This window comes from Alligator mississippiensis, chromosome 4 (assembly GCF_030867095.1).
Source record: "Alligator mississippiensis isolate rAllMis1 chromosome 4, rAllMis1, whole genome shotgun sequence".
In the NCBI taxonomy this organism is placed as follows: Eukaryota; Metazoa; Chordata; order Crocodylia; family Alligatoridae; genus Alligator; species Alligator mississippiensis.
The window spans coordinates 224,264,072-224,281,861 of NC_081827.1; the positions used below are offsets into that span (position 1 = coordinate 224,264,072).

Here is a 17,790-nt window from a genome sequence, read left to right on the forward strand (position 1 = left end):
CTATATTACTTCTAGGAACAGTTAAATAACGGGGAAGTGATCTCCATCTTTCTTTCTGTTCCTTTGTAAACATGACAATAAATCTTACCTTGTGAGGTTTTTTCCTTCCATATAATGACATAACTACTATAATCCTGTCTGAAGTTGGGGCTGATTTTTGCACCATATGCCATATATATTTAGACACTAGTAAATGAATCTGAGTTCCTGTGTGTAATCCTCGTTTGCCTTCATGCAAGGAACATTAACAAGAAATCTCTCTCTCTCCGTAACACACACTTCATCATTTAAAAGTTTATTCCAAAGGCTTAACTGCTGAAGTACCCCACCCTCTAGCACCCCAGGCCCTCGGTAATTAAGTTCTCTTTTTTGACAGTTGAAAACATAAATGTAAAGCATATGCTCAAAAACCTAAGGAAAAGCTTTATGCAGGGAGCTCTAAAAGACTCAAAGAGTTAAAATTACAAAGCACAAACTGGAAAACAAAAAATATTAAGAAGAACAAACAAATAAAGCTGCAGTTCTAGCCAGAAGGTGTGTACTGTAGCTGTATTACTCATTGTGTGCCAAAATAACTTGTATGAAATATTACTAAAACAAGAAATATTGTTTAGTGAGATTTATAATTATCATCACTGTCTGTGCCACCTGTGTGTATCTATACATACATATGCATGTGTATATACATATTTGTATTTTTGCAATATGTGCATATTGTGGTAAAAAGCTTTACTGTTTATTTTGATATCTTACTTATAACCAGGGGTAGACATAGTTATACTTGTCTATAATTGAAAATGAATTTTAGTTCAAATTTAACTGTGATTTTTTTAAAAGATGATTTAATCTTTGCATCTTCCTTTACAATGGGGAAAATACTATGTAATGACAACCCAGTCAAACAAAGCTACCATCGTGTTGTTCAGTGCATGCAAGAGAAAGAGTTCTCTGGCTTGCTGAACTGGTCATGCTGCTGTTCTAAAAAATAAAGATGAGCCTCTTTAGGAATGCCACTTAACTTGATTTATAATGTGAAGTGCTAATGGAACTGAATCATAAAAATATCATGTGTTATCCGTACACTATACCCTGTTACCCTGTAGTCTTTTTTTTCGCTTGGCTAGAACTCTGGGTACAGTTTAAAATATTAACATTCACCACTAAAAATCTGATGCACTTTATCTAGCATGGCTTTAGCATCTAAAAAAAGTTTTCCTTTAAAGACGGTCACTGATACATGGAAATAAAAGAACCCTCTGTTTTTTGGGGGGAGGGTTTTCCCCCAGAACAACAACTGCCAGAATATAGCAGGGAATGTTTTAAGGGAAAAAAATCCTGGCTGTAAATGTGCACAATATTCCACATTATATACATGTCATTTCTGAGTACTGTTGGAACGATGCAGTGTCAAATCTGTATGACAGATTGAGGTGAAAGCTGGGAAGAGAGAGCCTGCAAAGAAACAGCCTTGACTGAGTCAGGCACCCTATAGAATTTATCCTGCAGGCTATAAGTAACCAGTTTCATCACATAAAAGGAGGAGTGGAACAGGGATAATTGTCTACTAATTTAACTATCTCATTTGGTCCTACTGTTATTCAAATTCTATTTAAGTGTAACAATGCCATCTAGTGATGAAAATCATAAATGATGCTTTCAACCCCATCACAGAGTAGGATGCCAAGTTACAGTTAGATGCTTAACTATTATAGAGCTGTTCCATTTAACATTTTGATGGTTAATCAGCTGTAACATCTAGAATACAAAGCAAACAAACATGAAACCCTGAACAAGTTTCCTACCTTCAGTTTTTTGACAGAAGAGACACCTTTGTATATGCGTAAACTCATGTAAGTTAAAACACCCACTGAGTCACCATTAGCCTGAGTACAGAGCTTGCAGAAGAAGCACCTGATATTTGTTTATTCAAGAGAGCTTTCAAATCAGTTCCACCTAAAAGTACACTTGTTTGTTTGATCCTTACTTTTCAAAAATATACTTTATAAAAGTACCTCTACTTAGATTACATACTAGGCACTTGTGGCCTCACCTGCTTTCATATTCTGTAAAATGAACAGGAGATCATTTTCGACTCAGCCCGTTATGCTCCCCTGAAGTTCTCTTTTCCTTTGCTTCTGAAGCAAATACTCTCATATTTCTTAAGTGCCTAGTAGCTCCCACTGATTTTGTATAAAACACCCTTGGAGTAGACGTAGTAAATTCCTGAGTTTTTTAAATTAATAATCTCAAGCAATAATAAATGTGCTTTCTGTATTCTTTCTCCGGGTCAATTGGGTGTTTGCATTTTACTACTACTGAAAGTTGGCAAAAAGATTGATTTTTCTTTCAGGTAGACCATATGTAGTGATTATAATCAGGAATAAAGACAAGAAATTATTCTTCTAAAAAGAGCCAGAATGGTTTTTCCTTCTTTATTTAAGCATTATTCATAAAATCCGTGTCCTAAAGTACTTTCTATAATTCAATAGCATAATGTGATATTTAGCCTTGGCTTCAGAAAGCTATCTATTGTTTAAATATATTGGGCCAGTTACTTTATTTTAAAGTAACTCATGGAAGTTCACTTTCTAAAATCCTTACTATTTTATTTCTAAAACTATGCACTAATACTTTTTATTTGTAAAAAATGCAAGCTATAAGAATTCTAAATGATTGTTTGTCAGCATTATCTCTGCCTCATTCAAGAGAGGAGTGAACACACTCCTTATTCAGCTTTCCTCCATACCACTCAGTCATACCATTTAAAAAAAAGGGAAAAAAACATATACTTTGAAGTACAGCTTGCAAGTCACCTAGTCACGTAAATTGGACTAAGTGGGGAACAAGTGCTGACGGTCCTCTATCATGAGCTCAACCACTGAAAGATGTCAGGAGGAAGATTCTAAGATAGGAAGCAGGTGCTGGGTCTGGAGCATAGGTATGGTACTGTTTTAGGACCTGCCACCAACCATCTGGAAAACTGCTAATTCCAGGTGGTCTTGTGGTTTGAAACGAAGTAGAATGTGTTGAAATAACTGGGCCATGATATTATTCCATTATATCTGTCTCATCTGGAGACAGATATAATGGAATAAGCATCATCTAGCTAGCTGTCAGACTAAGCTCAACTTTAGGTAGGCACTGGGGAAACACTATTGACCATTGATGTCTGATGAAATGAGGCATATAGCTCACGTGAGTGACATTGATATACAGATGGCACCTCGACATGCTTTGAATTCCCCTGTGAAATTAGTGTTAGGGGCTGTTACTTTCTGATTGTAACTGCCATGTTGTTGAATTCCAGTTTTTGGATACTGCTGTCTGACATTTTATCAGATCTGTAGTATGTGAATTTGCATTCACTGGCACAAAGAAAAGGCAGCCACAAAAAGATGCCCCTCAGGAACTCTTGTAATAAGATGTCCCCACTGGGCTCTGCAACACAGGAGAGTCTCCCCACAGGTCATCTTGCAGCTTTAGAATTACAAGAAGGGTCATGCCAACTGCATCCCTACTAGCAGGCAGGTGGTATTTGCACAGCTCGATGGAGCCATAGGCCTCCATTAGGGTTTTCATAGATTCATAGATTCATAGATGTTAGGGTCGGAAGGGACCTCAATAGATCATCGAGTCCGACCCCCTGCATAAGCAGGAAAGAGTGCTGGGTCTAGATGGCCCCAGCTAGATACTCATCTAACCTCCTCTTGAAGACCCCCAGGGTAGGGGAGAGCACCACCTCCCTTGGGAGCCCATTCTAGACCTTGGCCACTCGAACTGTGAAGAAGTTCTTCCTAATGTCCAATCTAAATCTGCTCTCTGCTAGCTTGTGGCCATTGTTTCTTGTAACCCCCGGGGGCGCCTTGGTGAATAAAACCTCACCAATTCCCTTCTGTACCCCCATGATGAACTTATAGGCAGCCACAAGGTCGCCTCTCAACCTTCTCTTGCGGAGGCTGAAAAGGTCCAGTTTCTCTAGTCTCTCCTCGTAGGGCTTGGTCTGCAGGCCCTTAACCATACCAGTGGCCCTTCTCTGGACCCTCTCCAGGTTATCCGCATCCTTCTTGAAGTGTGGCACCCAGAATTGCACGCAGTACTCCAACTGCAGTCTGACCAGCGCCCGATACAGGGGAAGTATCACCTCCTTGGACCTATTCGTCATGCATCTGCTGATGCACAATAAAGTGCCATTGGCTTTTTTGATGGCTTCGTCACACTGCCGACTCATGTTCATCTTGGAGTCCACTAGGACTCCAAGATCCCTTTCCACCTCTGTGCCACCCAGCAGGTCATTTCCTAGGCTGTAGGTGTGCTGGACATTTTTCCTCCCTAGGTGCAGCACTTTGCATTTCTCCTTGTTGAACTGCATCCTGTTGTTTTCTGCCCACTTGTCCAACCTGTCCAGGTCTGTCTGCAGCTGTTCCCTGCCCTCTGGCGTGTCCACATCTCCCCATAGCTTTGTGTCATCTGCAAACTTGGACAGAGTACATTTCACTCCCTCGTCCAAGTCACTGATGAAGACATTAAAGAGTATCGGTCCAAGGACCGAGCCCTGCGGGACCCCACTGACCACACCCTTGGTCATGGAGGGGTCCCACACCCTCGGGATAGCCCACACCCTCGGATGGAGCTCATCCGGGCCTGCCGACTTAAAGGCATCCAGTTCTTCCAAGTGACTCTGCACCATCTCAGGGTCTACGCATGGAAGTATGGCACCTTGCTGCTGCCTCTCTACAACTCCATGTAGATTACATGGATGTAAGATAGCAGTCCTAGAGAAAGGTCTCTGGCCTTGGTTTCAGAGCACAGTGCAACTGCATCCATTCTAATACAGATGGGCTTGTATTAGAATAATACAATTGGGTTGTATGGGCCCCTGAACACAATTAGAGCTGTAAAAAGCAGGGGGAAATGTTGCCTTTACATGTGCCTTGCTCACTTTGCAGGAAATGAATCGTGTATTTCTAAGATAAGCCTTAGGGTCAGGCTGGCTTAGTGCATTTTGAATGTGCAAGACTTTTGAGTCTTATACAAATTGCCATGAGAAAACTGCCTAGTGTTTTTCAGAAGAATAAATGAAGTCAGCATGTTCCCATGCATGTTTCGTTTTGATCCAGATGGCATTACCCCACAGTAAAACATTCCATTGGAAATTTTCCAACTATCTCTATAAATAATAATATTTTACTAGAGCAACCCAAATTTATGCCACACAAATCCCTGAAAACATCACTGATGAACTTTGTATGCCAGTGTGGGGCAAACTGACTTTACAACCATGACTTAAATAGGTCTAAACAGTCACAATAATCTCTCATGCACTCTTGTCACTATAGATGAGTTCATCACCATATTACATGAAAATAGTACTCCTTGAAAGAATAAATCATTTAATCCATACTGAGATTAGGATAGGGTATAGAACCAAACCCAATATAATGGAGGCTAACCTCATCCTTTTCTCCAACCCACCAGCTGGAAATAGCTGAGACTTTCTTTTTGTCATTATTTATTATTTTAAGATCTGCAAGAAGTACAGCTTCCTTAGAGAGGTAGAGGGATAAAATTAATGAAGCTGTAATGATTTTTTTATAGAAGTAGAAAGCAGAAGGCTGATGAGAACCTTTGGTTGTTGAAGAACACCTAAGCCAGAGCTGTAACTGTTTATGTGAACACTGATCTTGACTACAGATTTGGATTTAACCCTCATCTGTTCTCATGATCAACTGTTCTCCAAGCTCCTGCAAAAAAAGTGCCATTGTCTTAAATGTGATCTTTGCTCCCAGTTTGCATTGTGGCCTAGCCAAATGATGAGGCTGGCAATGGCAGCTACATCCAGCATATTGAAAAATAGTGTCATTGGCCACCTGTTGACTTTCCTTCTGCAGGTGCTCTTATGGACTAAGTGGTCAAGGTTATCCACCCCACCCTTGTTTTTATTGTAGCCATGGATGATGTCCGGCTTTCTTTCCTCTCCACCCACTGACAGGTCATGGTGCATACTTGACAGCAACAGCACAACTTTGGACTTCTTTGGAACATAAGAAACTAGGGTGAGTTCCCCATCAAAAGCAAAAGCAGAATGAAGGATGGTCATCCATTAGTTACCATGGATACTTGAAGTGGACATGAATGAGGTGTGAATGAATGCTGACCTTTCAGATGCATCCAACCAAAGTGACCAAACAGGTCTAGGCCTGCCATTTATACAGAAATTGCACTGGGGTAACAACTTACCCCAATGCGTTAACATGGGCTTGGGGTAAGTTGGTACCCCATATGGAAAAACACATCCATGCCTGAGGTAACATGTTACCCTGGGCAGTTTTTCATTCACAGAGAGCAAACCATTCATGTAAGTTGGCTGTTCTTTGGGGATATTGTGCACTGCGGTGCCAGTGATAATGTCTTAAAAAGAAAAAAAATTTGAATGAATTAACTTTAAGATACTGCACAAAATATGCATTTGGTGTAGGAAATTACCCCATGGGAATGTATGAAGGTTAACTCAACTTTGCAGCAATCTCAAAAAAAAACTTGCATTTCTCTGGCTTCTGTCTTTCTGTTAAAGAACAGTAGAAAGATAAATCTTGTCTTCAGTCAAGTGAACAACCTGTAGATTGAGAAGGTAGAACCTTATCAGCGCATGCTAATTATCTTTTAGCAATTGTTCTCCTTTGTGATTACTTACACCAGAATATTCAATAAAGATCTAAGTGGGGATTTCATAGAAAATAGTTAATAGATTTGGGGGGAAATAATTATTTTGAGTCAGTCTCTGATACTGGTTAAGTGTAATAGACTGCTACATGAGATGTGTTAGGGACAGAGATAGGATCAGAAGTACTAGACCAATAGATATAAATATTGCATGCTGAAGATAAAGCTACTAAAACATGGAAGAATATTTCCGGTTAGATCTCACAAAAAACTAAGTGGCTTAGTTTCCAGGAGGGAAATTACACAGAGCATGCTAAGGAATTCAAATAGTTTTTAAAGCATAGTTTTACCAAGAACATAAGAGCAATAGTTCTGCTCTTCCAGTTACTCCTAAAATTTACTTTTCTGCTTTTCTCTAAACATGCTAGACTCTTTATGGTTCTTTTGTTTCCTCCTATGCCCCTGCATGGCCTTCCACTTTGCTGTTAGCTCTTTCATTAATGACTTCTTTACCCCTATCCCTCCCAACACTTTTGAACTCACCTGACCTGAAGTTGACAACTAGAACTGATTAAACATTTTTGGAGACATTAAAACAAAATTATTGACAATTTTGCTAAGTTTTGACTATGCAGTAGAGTGATCTACCTTTTTAAAAAGTTCTGCATAACATTTTCTAACCAGCTCTTATGAGTTTCATTGGTGTCACTGAAACTAATCATGAATGCAGGATCAAGCACATACGTTTCTGCAGGACTGAGCCACTCATTCCCATTTTTGTAATTGCTTATACATTGTCTTCTGTTTTTGGAACAGCTGCTTTCATTTCATTCATTAAACATCCAGCTATTTACTCAAATCTCAATGTAAAACTCATGTATTCTAGCTTCCCATATCCAGCCTCCCACTGGTCTATCTCTCAGACCTCATACTTTGGCTAGCTGTTTTGAAACCATCTAGATTTGACTGCATACCGTTTAGGCCTGGAACTGCCTCTTTTGTGGTGTTATAGGATATCATATGTACCAGTATTGCTTTATGAGAACTACTGATTATTAAGAAACATTTCCTAGTATCTAATGCATTTGATTTCTAATGATACTTTTAAGATAATTTCCATTTGTTCTGATAAAAACTCTTGTAAGACAGTTTTTGATAAAAATAAAGATGAGACATCCATGTAATCTGCAAAGTGAAAAAAGTGAAATATACTGTGTAGAAGTATATTTTTTATGCTCTAGCTCCATCTAGCAATAATTCTAGGAAACTCATGAAAAACTAAATGCCCATATCGACTCATACTAAAAAATCTCAAACATCTTTAAATACTTCGATGGATTTAAAAGGAAAAATAATACTTCAAATACCATTTTCCCCAGAGTTTTTCCCAAGTTTTGATGTGCTGCATCCAATGCAGAAAAATTTGCAAAAAACAAATGTCTTAATTATATATCCATCCAGAATCTGACATGAACTTTTACCAAGATTCAAAAAAGTCCGGTTTTCAAACTTTTTTTCCCCTGCCCTCTGTCACATCTCAGGATTCACAAATTATTTTTTTTACCAACTACTGAGTTTTATCTGAGTATTCAGGATTCAGAAATGAATGTATGTAGTCTTATCTAGCCATTCATTGTTGGCAGGTTTATAAAAGTGCCCAATCATATATATCTAATTTATATTATGTTCTTAATTGGTCTCATACTTAGCTGCAGATACTTTTTTTTCCTTTAAAAATGTATAAACAAGAGCAATACCACCCATAAAAAACTTGTCTCCAACATTGTCCATTAAAAATCTCTGTCTCTCTGAAGTAGATTATTTTAGTCGTGTTCAATTCATTCACAGATATTGTGAGTACACTAACAAGAACAGTAACCTAAACCTATTATACCCATTGTTGGGGGGGGGGGGGGTAGGAATCCAATGATTGTGCTCTAATTCTAAATGGGAAATCATGGCATTTAAATAATGATAAAATTGTCACTGGAGCTTTTGAATGACACTGAGGAGTGTATTCCTTTTTCTTTTTTTTTTTTGCAAAGAACTGCTTTCAGATTGTGAAGAGATTAAAAAATCTGACCTTTAGCAGGAAATGAGCACACATGGAGCAAGCACCTAAAATCATCTTATTTGTAGACATATAGGTAGTGCTCTTACAACATCAAGGGAAAATTTTACATCAGAAACTTCATATACAAAGTTGATAAGAATGCTGTTCCCACAAAGAAGGAAAATAAATGCTCAAGGAAGTACAGTAAATAGATAGTAGATATATTCAGTTTTTAATTTCCATTCTCCAAAAACTTCTTTTAAGGTTTACCACCTGCTAGTTTAGAGTTGATTATAATAAATAATCGGGTTTGACTCTAAGATTTATTGTAACTTCCTGTAAATTAAGTAATGTAATTCAGTTAAATGTCTGTTGCCAGATAATATCTGTTGTGCAGAGGCAACTGATGTGAGCTGATTGTGGTGAATTGCAGTTCACTCTTATTAATTATATTTGATTAATGTTGTCTGAGATATGACACATATTTTCACTGCCAACAGGTTTCTTCAATAGAGATTTGGTTTTAAGTTGTTTTCAAACCAATGTTTTGTGAGGAAATATCTCCCTCTAGTGTTTATAGCCAATCTTTTTTTTCTCAATCAAATGCCTCACATTTGAAATACACTGGTGGTTTTATTATAACAGGTTTGAAAAATTGCTGAGATCCTTTTTACTGCTATCTTCTCCTGTTTTCATACTTGAACTCTATGGTTCTCTAAGACAGAGCTGTGACTGCTCCAGAGAAGGCCATCATGTATTTAGACAGCCAGGAGAATGAAGGGGAAAGTTACTTTTGGCTAAAGGTGTGTATGATATATTGAAAGACAGACTGTGGCCGATGTTAAAAAAAGGATTAAAATTAATGTTACTGATATGACTTACAGTTTGGTGACAGAACTAAGACCTTGTGAAAAACATTTTATCTGAAGTTGTTAGCATTTCGGATCCAAAGTGGATCTTTGAATTTCACATCATGGCAGTTAGGCAACAATTTCCCTTGGTTAGACATAAGGTAGCCTGAGGTATTTCAGATATAGACTCAGCAAGGAGTGGGACCAAAAAGCTCTTTTGCCATAGTCTCCCTGGATGACTCCTAAATAAATAGGGGACAACAGATTCATAGATTCATAGATGCTAGGGTCGGAAAGGACCTCAATAGATCATTGAGTCCGACCCCCTGCATAGGCAGGAAAGAGTGCTGGGTTCAGATGACCCCAGCTAGATGCTTATCTAACCTCCTCTTGAAGACCCCCAGGGTAGGGGAGAGCACCACCTCCCTTGGGAGCCCGTTCCAGACCTTGGCCACGCTAACTGTGAAGAAGTTCTTCCTAATGTCTAGTCTAAATCTGCTCTCTGCTAGCTTGTGGCCATTATTTCTTGTAACCTCCGGGGGCGCCTTGTTGAATAAAACCTCACCAATTCCCTTCTGTGCCCCCGTGATGAACTTATAGGCAGCCACAAGGTCGCCACTCAACCTTCTCTTGCAGAGGCTGAAGAGGTCCAGGTGCCCCAGTCTCTCCTCATAGGGCTTGGTCTGCAAGCCCTTATCCATATGAGTGGCCCTTCTCTGGACCCTCTCCAGGTTCTGTACATCCCTCTTGAAGTGCAGCGCCCAAAATTGCAGGCAGTACTCCAACTGTGGTCTGACCAGCGCCCGATAGAGGGGAAGTATCACCTCCTTGGTTCTGTTTGTCATGCATCTGCTGATGCACGATAAAGTGCCATTAGCTTTTCTGATGGCTTTGTCACACTGCCGACTCATGTTCATCTTGGAGTCCACTAGGACTCCAAGATCCCTTTCTGCTTCCGTTCCATCAAGCAGGTCATTTCCTAGGCAGTAGGTATGCTGGACATTTTTCCTCACTAGGTGCAGCACTTTGCATTTCTCCTTGTTGAATTGCATTCTGTTGTTTTCTGCCCATATGTCCAACCTGTCCAGGTCTGCTTGTAGTTGTTCCGTGCCCTCCAGTGTGTCCACTTCTCCCCACAGTTTTGTGTCATCTGCAAACTTGGACAGAGTACACTTCATTCCCTCATCCAAGTCACTGATGAAGCTATTGAAGAGTATCGGTCCAAGGACCGAGCCCTGCAGGACCCCACTGCCCACACCCTTCCAGGTCGATACCGACCCACCCACTACGACTCTCTGGGTGCAACCCTCTAGCCAATTTGCCACCTACTGGACCGTGTAGTCATCCAAGTCATAGCCTCTTAACTAGTTTACCAGTATGGGGTGGGATACCGTATCGAAGGACTTCCTGAAGTCTAAGTATACGACATCCACCCCTCCTCCTGTGTCCAGGTGTTTTGTAACCTGGTCATAAAAAGAAACTAGATTAGTCAGGCATGATCTACCTGCTACGAACCCAAACTGGTTTCCCCTCAGCATAATTTGTCCTGCCGGGCTCTCGCAAATGTAAGCCTTGATAATTTTTTCAAAGACTTTGCTTAGGATGGAGGTGAGACTGACTGGCCTATAGTTGCCTGTATCCTCCTTTCTCCCCTTCTTGAAAATGGGGACCACATTGGCCCTTTTCCAGTCTTCCGGGAACTGGCCCATGCACCATGACTGCCCAAATATTATCGCCAGTGGTTGCGCAATGATGTCAGCCAGTGCCTTCAGTACCCTCGGATGGAGCTCATCCAGGCCTGCCGACTTAAACGCATCCAGTTCCTCCAAGTGACTCTGCACCATCTCAGGGTCTACGCTTGGTAGTCTGGCGTCCTGCTGCTGCCTCTCTACAATCCCAGTGAGAGCCTTGTCCTGCCTCTCACTTAGGAACACTGAGGCAAAGAACTCGTTGAGGAGTTCAGCCTTGTCCCCCCTGTCCGTCACCAATTGCTTCTGCCCATTTAGTAGGGGTCCTATTCCACCCTGGGCCTTCCTTTTACTCCCTATATATCTAAAAAACAATTTCTTGTTGTCTTTTACTTGGGATGCCATCCTCAGCTCCATGGTAGCTTTGGCCCGTCTAACTGCCTCCCTACAAGCGTGAGCAGAGGAGGTATATTCGTCTTTGGTGATCTCTCCCTGTTGCCCTTTTTATATGCTCCCCTTTTAGTCCACAGTCTGCCCTGGATTTCTCTGGTCAGACAAGGAAGCCTCCTGGCCCCTTTCCCTCTTTTTCCTCTCATCGGGATCATCTCCCTCTGTGCCCGAAGGATCATTTCCTTAAGGTACAGCCACCCTTCCTGGGCTCCCATCTCTTCAAAACTCCTACTCTGCAGTGCTTCCTTGACTAATCTCCTGAGCTCCTTGAAATCAGCTTTCCTAAAGTCTAGCACTTTCACCCTACTAGTTACCTTACCCGCTCAACGTCTTATGATGAATTCTATTATTTGGTGATCACTGTCCCCCAGGTGACTACCAATCTGTAGGTCCCCTACCATATCATCCCCCATTGCCAATGCCAGGTCCAGTAAGGCATTCCCCCTAGTAGGATCGTGTACCTCCTGCATAAGGTGGAGGTCCTGTACGCAGGATAGGAACGTGCGTGAACGGTGGGACTTTGCTGTCTGTGTCTCCCAGCAAATGTCTGGGTAGTTTAGGTCCCCCATTTCTGACTGACTGTTACCTAGAAAAAATAAAATGAAGGCTCCATCTGTAATCTTGCACTTTGGAAGATCTCTGAAAAGAAAGGTGATGTTAAAGGCTGCTGATCCCTTCTATAGTATAAGGCCATAACAAATAAGTGGAGGTCCTGAGGCTGCTTCATGGGGAAAGGATTTTAGGGCTTGATGGGCAGAAAGAGTTCGTATGGAGATTCAAGAGAACATAGAACCTGTGGTGAGGGTTGGTCGATGAAATGTTTCATGATGCTTGTGGAAGTATCACTCCATATGCACATGGCTGCAGTATTAGAGTGCCGTCCTTATTCCTACTGACCCTACTTCATTAGTGGATGAGCACTGATAGGGGTTGGCTGCAGAGTGCTGTTAGCACAGAGATTGGATTATGATCCCACTTGACGTCTTGCTGCCATTCTGCTTCATATTAGAAGGCAAGAATATTACTGGCAAGCAGGAGATCCAAGTTCAGACATGAGATCATGTCACGACCATTTACCATTCTTGCATATGGTAAGCTGATACAGCATACTTAATACATACATTTTGTTGTCATGAGCCCCATAAAGTCTTTAAAACCCTCCACCCTGGAAATTAACTGCTCAGTTGGTAATGCTGTAGAAAACAGGTTGCAGGGTCATCTGGGCTAGGTTTCAAAATGGTTGAAACTGGTTTAAGATAAGCCTGATACTGCATTCAACCAGGTTTAACTAATTTGGATCAAAACAGTTTATGCAACGTTTTTTCCCAAACCCCTTCCTACTTAAAGTTAAATCACAGTCCTCCAGCATCCCAGTATGCTTTGGAGTCCTGAGCTGGGCTGTGCTGTCTGCTTCAGAGAGTAGGGCTGGCCCTGCCCCTCTGCTCCTTAGCTGGAGCAGTGACAGCTGACTGAATCAGTGGTGCATGAGGCAAGTACAGCTGGGGGTGCAGCCCAGTCTACAGGGGGCACTGACCTCCACCAAGCAAACCCCAGCTGGGGTCTGGGGCCAGGGGGAAGGTTAAACACCCCTTCCCCTGTTCAAATTTGCTGCTGGCTGCAACTGTGGACTACAAATCCCAGAGGCTCCTGGAAGCAGGAAGAGGAAGTGATGAGCAATCCTGCAGAATCCTGTTGCTCTGATTTTGGACTGCAAATTCCAGAGACCTCGGGGGCAGCAGGAAGAGGAAATGAACATACAGCCAGAGAGCCAGGCTCTAGCACCTCCCCCGCCCCTGACTTTCTGGCCTGAGCCAGTTGCAGGCATGTGGCTGCATTTCCTCAATCAGAGGTAAAATATTTGTTCATTTCTGTTTCAGTTTAACCTGTGTAGTTTAGACTAACTTGCAAAGACTGAATCGATTCAGCCTTGGGCTTTTTGACTGTGTGTACTTAGCTCTTGTCAGCTTCTGTACAAATGGCTGTCAGGTGGTGGAGCTGGAAAGAGAAAGCACAGGACTGGGACAAGGGTATACCTTATTGCTGTTGATAGAGTGACCTAGTTCAGGGGCTGATGTAGGAAGCAGACTGTGAACTGAAAGAGAAGCCTGTATTGAGTAGAATCATGATCTGTGTGGTGTGTGAGAAATGACTTCCAGGCAGCATTTTGGGATGCAGCACGCTGAGCTCTTTCTGCATCATCACAGATGGAAGGTACTTTGCTTTGAAACTACTAAACTGGGGCTAGATTTTCGGGAAATGTAATGGAAATGTTGGAAAAGTCAATGGAGTTAAGGAGTATGACTCTGGTTTATTAGGGTGGTAGAGAAAAAGTTTCTCACTTCCTGGCCTCTTTCTGAACAGGCTCTTTTACTAATTGTGTTTTCTCCATCCAGTAGGTCTGTCTAAAGGCAGTGTTTATTTCTGGCATTCAATCCCACCTATGTGAAAGGAGAGCAAGTAGTTTAGTCCTAGTGGGAAGAAAGCAGGGTTTTCTCTGGCTTAAAGCTTGTGATCTGCTGACTGAACAGAAGGTGCCTTGGTGTAGAACAATGACATTTGCAAGGAGTGATTCTAATGTATCTTAGCATCTGTGAGCTCATGCAAACCTGCAAATCTAACCGGGGATTTTCCGTTTACAATAATATTATTATTGAACCATTTCACATAGCTTTTGTGATTGATTGTTCATATGAAATATACAGTAAGATTGAAAATTAGGCTATTTGAAAAAATGCTCTGGAATACCCCATGGATAAATGGACTTACATGGGGAAAACTGTAATTGGAGTAATCGAATGCTATTACCTGCCATTAATTTCTGAAGTTATTTCACTTACAGTATGAAAGTGTTTGGCATGTTAGCACTTTAAGTTAAGTGTCTGAAACGTGCATTTAATTTAGATTTAATAACACCATTTTTCCTTATGAAAACGGAGTCAATTATTGAAAGCATTTCTTGAGGTTTAGCAATTATTTAAGAGGTGCATTTACTGTAAAGTAATTAACTCAAATGACATGTTCATGAAAGTAGTATATTTAAAACAAATTTAAATATTTGTTGTTAAAAGGAAATATTTAGTGCCATTATAATTTGATAATATTCAAATTCATTGTCTATAGTAAACTTAGTAACATTTACTAATGTAGTTCATGCATATTTTTAAGGACCTTGAAGACAAAAATGTAAGAACTATTTCTAGCTTGGATGTAACTAATTTGGAGCAGTATTTTTTTTTCTGAAAACTGGTGAAACATTTAAACATCTCACACAGTATTAATCTTTTTTTTTTTTTCCCAAAAGCCAAATCTACAGTTGTCTACAAAAGCAAAATCTACAGGCTGAAGGGGTTGTTAGTTCTGGGATGTGGAGACTCTTTGCATCTAAATTGCTTGTTTATGTTGAATTAGCCCCTGTTGTTACAAGCCCAAAGTTGTGGTTTTATCCTTTGACTGTTCAGTTCAATAAACCAGTTTGGTGGTCTCAATCCATTTGTACACTGGGAGTAGTTGATGCATGTGTTGGCAGCCTTAAGAGCCTTGACACACTGATATGGAAAAGTAAATGCTAAGGTTAAGGCTAAAATCTTGTTCCTGAAGATTTAATGTTTCAGTTAATCCAAATTTGGCTGACAATATTGCAGAAGTGATTAAAGTATATCTAGAGATAGTTTTAAAACTATTACTCTTTTGTTCACTTTCTGATGAGAAATGTTACTCCTCCCTTCCATCACTAGGCAGAACTATCACCATTTCAGTGAGGCTAACAGACCTCCTACTAGCAGAAAAAACTAGGAACGACAGATGGGCTTTGAGGTTTGAGATCTGTTGCTCAAGTGGGTTGAACTGCATATTTAGGGGACCGTTCTCTGTTTCTTATACAGCGTAAATCTGGGAACAGTGAGCAAAAGGCGTATTACCTGAACTAACATGGAAGACAGTCTCTGAGAGAGCCAGGCCCTAAGCAAGTGGTATAGAACCTCTTAGGTAACCATTCGGGACTAATGAATGAAATACCCTGTTCAGGAGATTGCACTGGAACAAGTCAAATGAATGCTGTTCCTTGGTTACATCTTTTTTCTGTCTGCCCTCTACAGGCCCTTTGCGGTCATATTGGTTTTCTCTTTGTGCCTGTAGGCTTTGTAGTTATTGTTAGTAATGGATGTTTTTCCTTGTTGTCTTCAGTCCTGATTACTCTAATCCCCATGATCATTTTACCGGTTTTCCTATCCTTTTGTGTTGCTTTCCGTCATTCTCATTTAGTATCTTCTCCTGATAAGACCCTTGTTTTCAGCTTGCAACAAAGAAACACCTGTTGAAAGAAATGAAGCAGGTGTTCAGGTTTTGCAGAGGTACTTGTTTCTTTACTGCAGGAAGTCAGAAAAGATTTAGGGAAGCTGGAAAAAAATGACTTATGCAGGAAGTATCACTGCTTGAAGAATGACAGATATTTCAGGAAAACAAAATTTGCACATCACCTGGAAATATTCCAATGGCTACTAGTAGTATTGTGACCATTGATTGAGAACAGAAACAGAGAAAGATGTCTTACAAAATGTGATTTTTCCCATAAGACAAAGCTGGCTTTGATATCTGTACACACCTGTTATACAGATATGTCCCCATAATTTTTTTTTTTTTTACGCCTTAGAAAGTGTGGCTATATACTTTCAAGCACATGCATAAACATAACTAGCAGTGTCAATCATCCTCTAGTCTTCAGTCAAGAATAACTACATAAAGGTCAAAATGAGCTTCAAAACTTAATGAATCAGTATTGCCATATCCTCTACTGCTGGGGTTCACAATACTAACTGGAGAATAGGCTGTATAAACAAATTAAAAAACTAAAAATGCATATCAAGAGAACATGAATTGACAACACATTGTGAAAGATCTTTTGATTTCTTATGGAGGAACTTATCTTTAAGAAGCTATTCTGAAGCACTGGCAAATGTCTGGCAAATAAATCATCAAAAGTAAAAAATTTGGCTTGGCCTAAACCCCCCTTCTCCCATGTATAGATGGAGATTAATGCCCCTGATGAAATAATCCACAGGGATCTAGCTGGAGTTGGTCCTGCTCTGAGCAGGGGGTTGGACTAGATGACCTCCTGAGGTCCCTTCCACCCCTAATTTTCTATGATTCTGTGGGTTTGCATGACATTTTAGAGCAGCCTCCCTTCTTGCACAGATGTGGAAACAGCTTATAAAGAGCCAGCCAGTGTTACTGGTAAGGATGAAGTCAGGTAAAGACTGTCACAGATGACTCTCTCAACTTCCCCTTCCCTGAGAATAAAGAGTGATTGGTGACAATTCAGTCCCTGCACAAACCCAGCAGTAAATGCTCTACATAGCCTTAAATGTTCTCCTCCCAACCAAACATGTCTTTGGACAACTGTGGTCAAGTTTGGTAGTTGGGCAAGTTAAGAAATTAAGCAATCTAGAAACACAGAAAGTTTTCAAAAAACAAAAAGCAAACCAACAAACAACCCTCCTCCCCCTCCCCCCCCCCCAAAAAAAAATTCAATTTGCTTGAGCATCAAAGGAAATTTCTTGAAACGCAACTTGGGAGTACAGCCAGCCCACAGCAGTCAGGATTTGACCTTAGAGGGTCACAAACAAGGGGTGAGGAAAGGAAAAGTCAGAAGGCAGAGTTGTGTAAGGGACTGGGATATAAGCATGTAAGGGACTCTATTACATGCTAGGGAGGAGTCAGGAACAGGAGGCAGGGATCCAGACCAGAGCCATTAGACAGGAGGTCTGAAGCAAGCACCTGTATCTTTACAGAACCTGGATGTGGGCTAAGCTAAGGTACAAATCAGGAGCTGACTATCAGAAGATAAGGTCCTAGAAACACAGAGGTCAAGGAGCCAGCAAGGTAGTCTGAAAGTACTGGGGTGTAGACTGAGGACTGGAACAAGAAGTCAGCTGGTAGAAATTAATAGGCAGGTATCAGGAACAAGGCTAAAGCCACCAAGCAGGACAAATAGAACAAGAAACCAAGAACAAACAGGCAGGAACCAGGACCTGGGAAACTAAGAATAGGGTCTCAGCAGTCAAAGGCTAGACAGGAAAGCATCTGTCTTGTT

The 17,790-nt window shown here is 40.8% G+C and overlaps 1 long non-coding RNA gene across 1 annotated transcript in view; it reads left to right on the forward strand.

Annotated features, from left to right (window-relative positions):
• The first annotated feature begins 13,307 nt into the window (after positions 1-13,307).
• Positions 13,308-17,790, forward strand: part of LOC132249906 (uncharacterized) — a 73,293-nt gene continuing 68,810 nt past the window's right edge. Inside the window, exon 1 of the long non-coding RNA XR_009461383.1 lies at positions 13,308-13,551. This is a non-coding gene — a long non-coding RNA (uncharacterized LOC132249906). The remainder of the gene's footprint in view (positions 13,552-17,790) is intronic.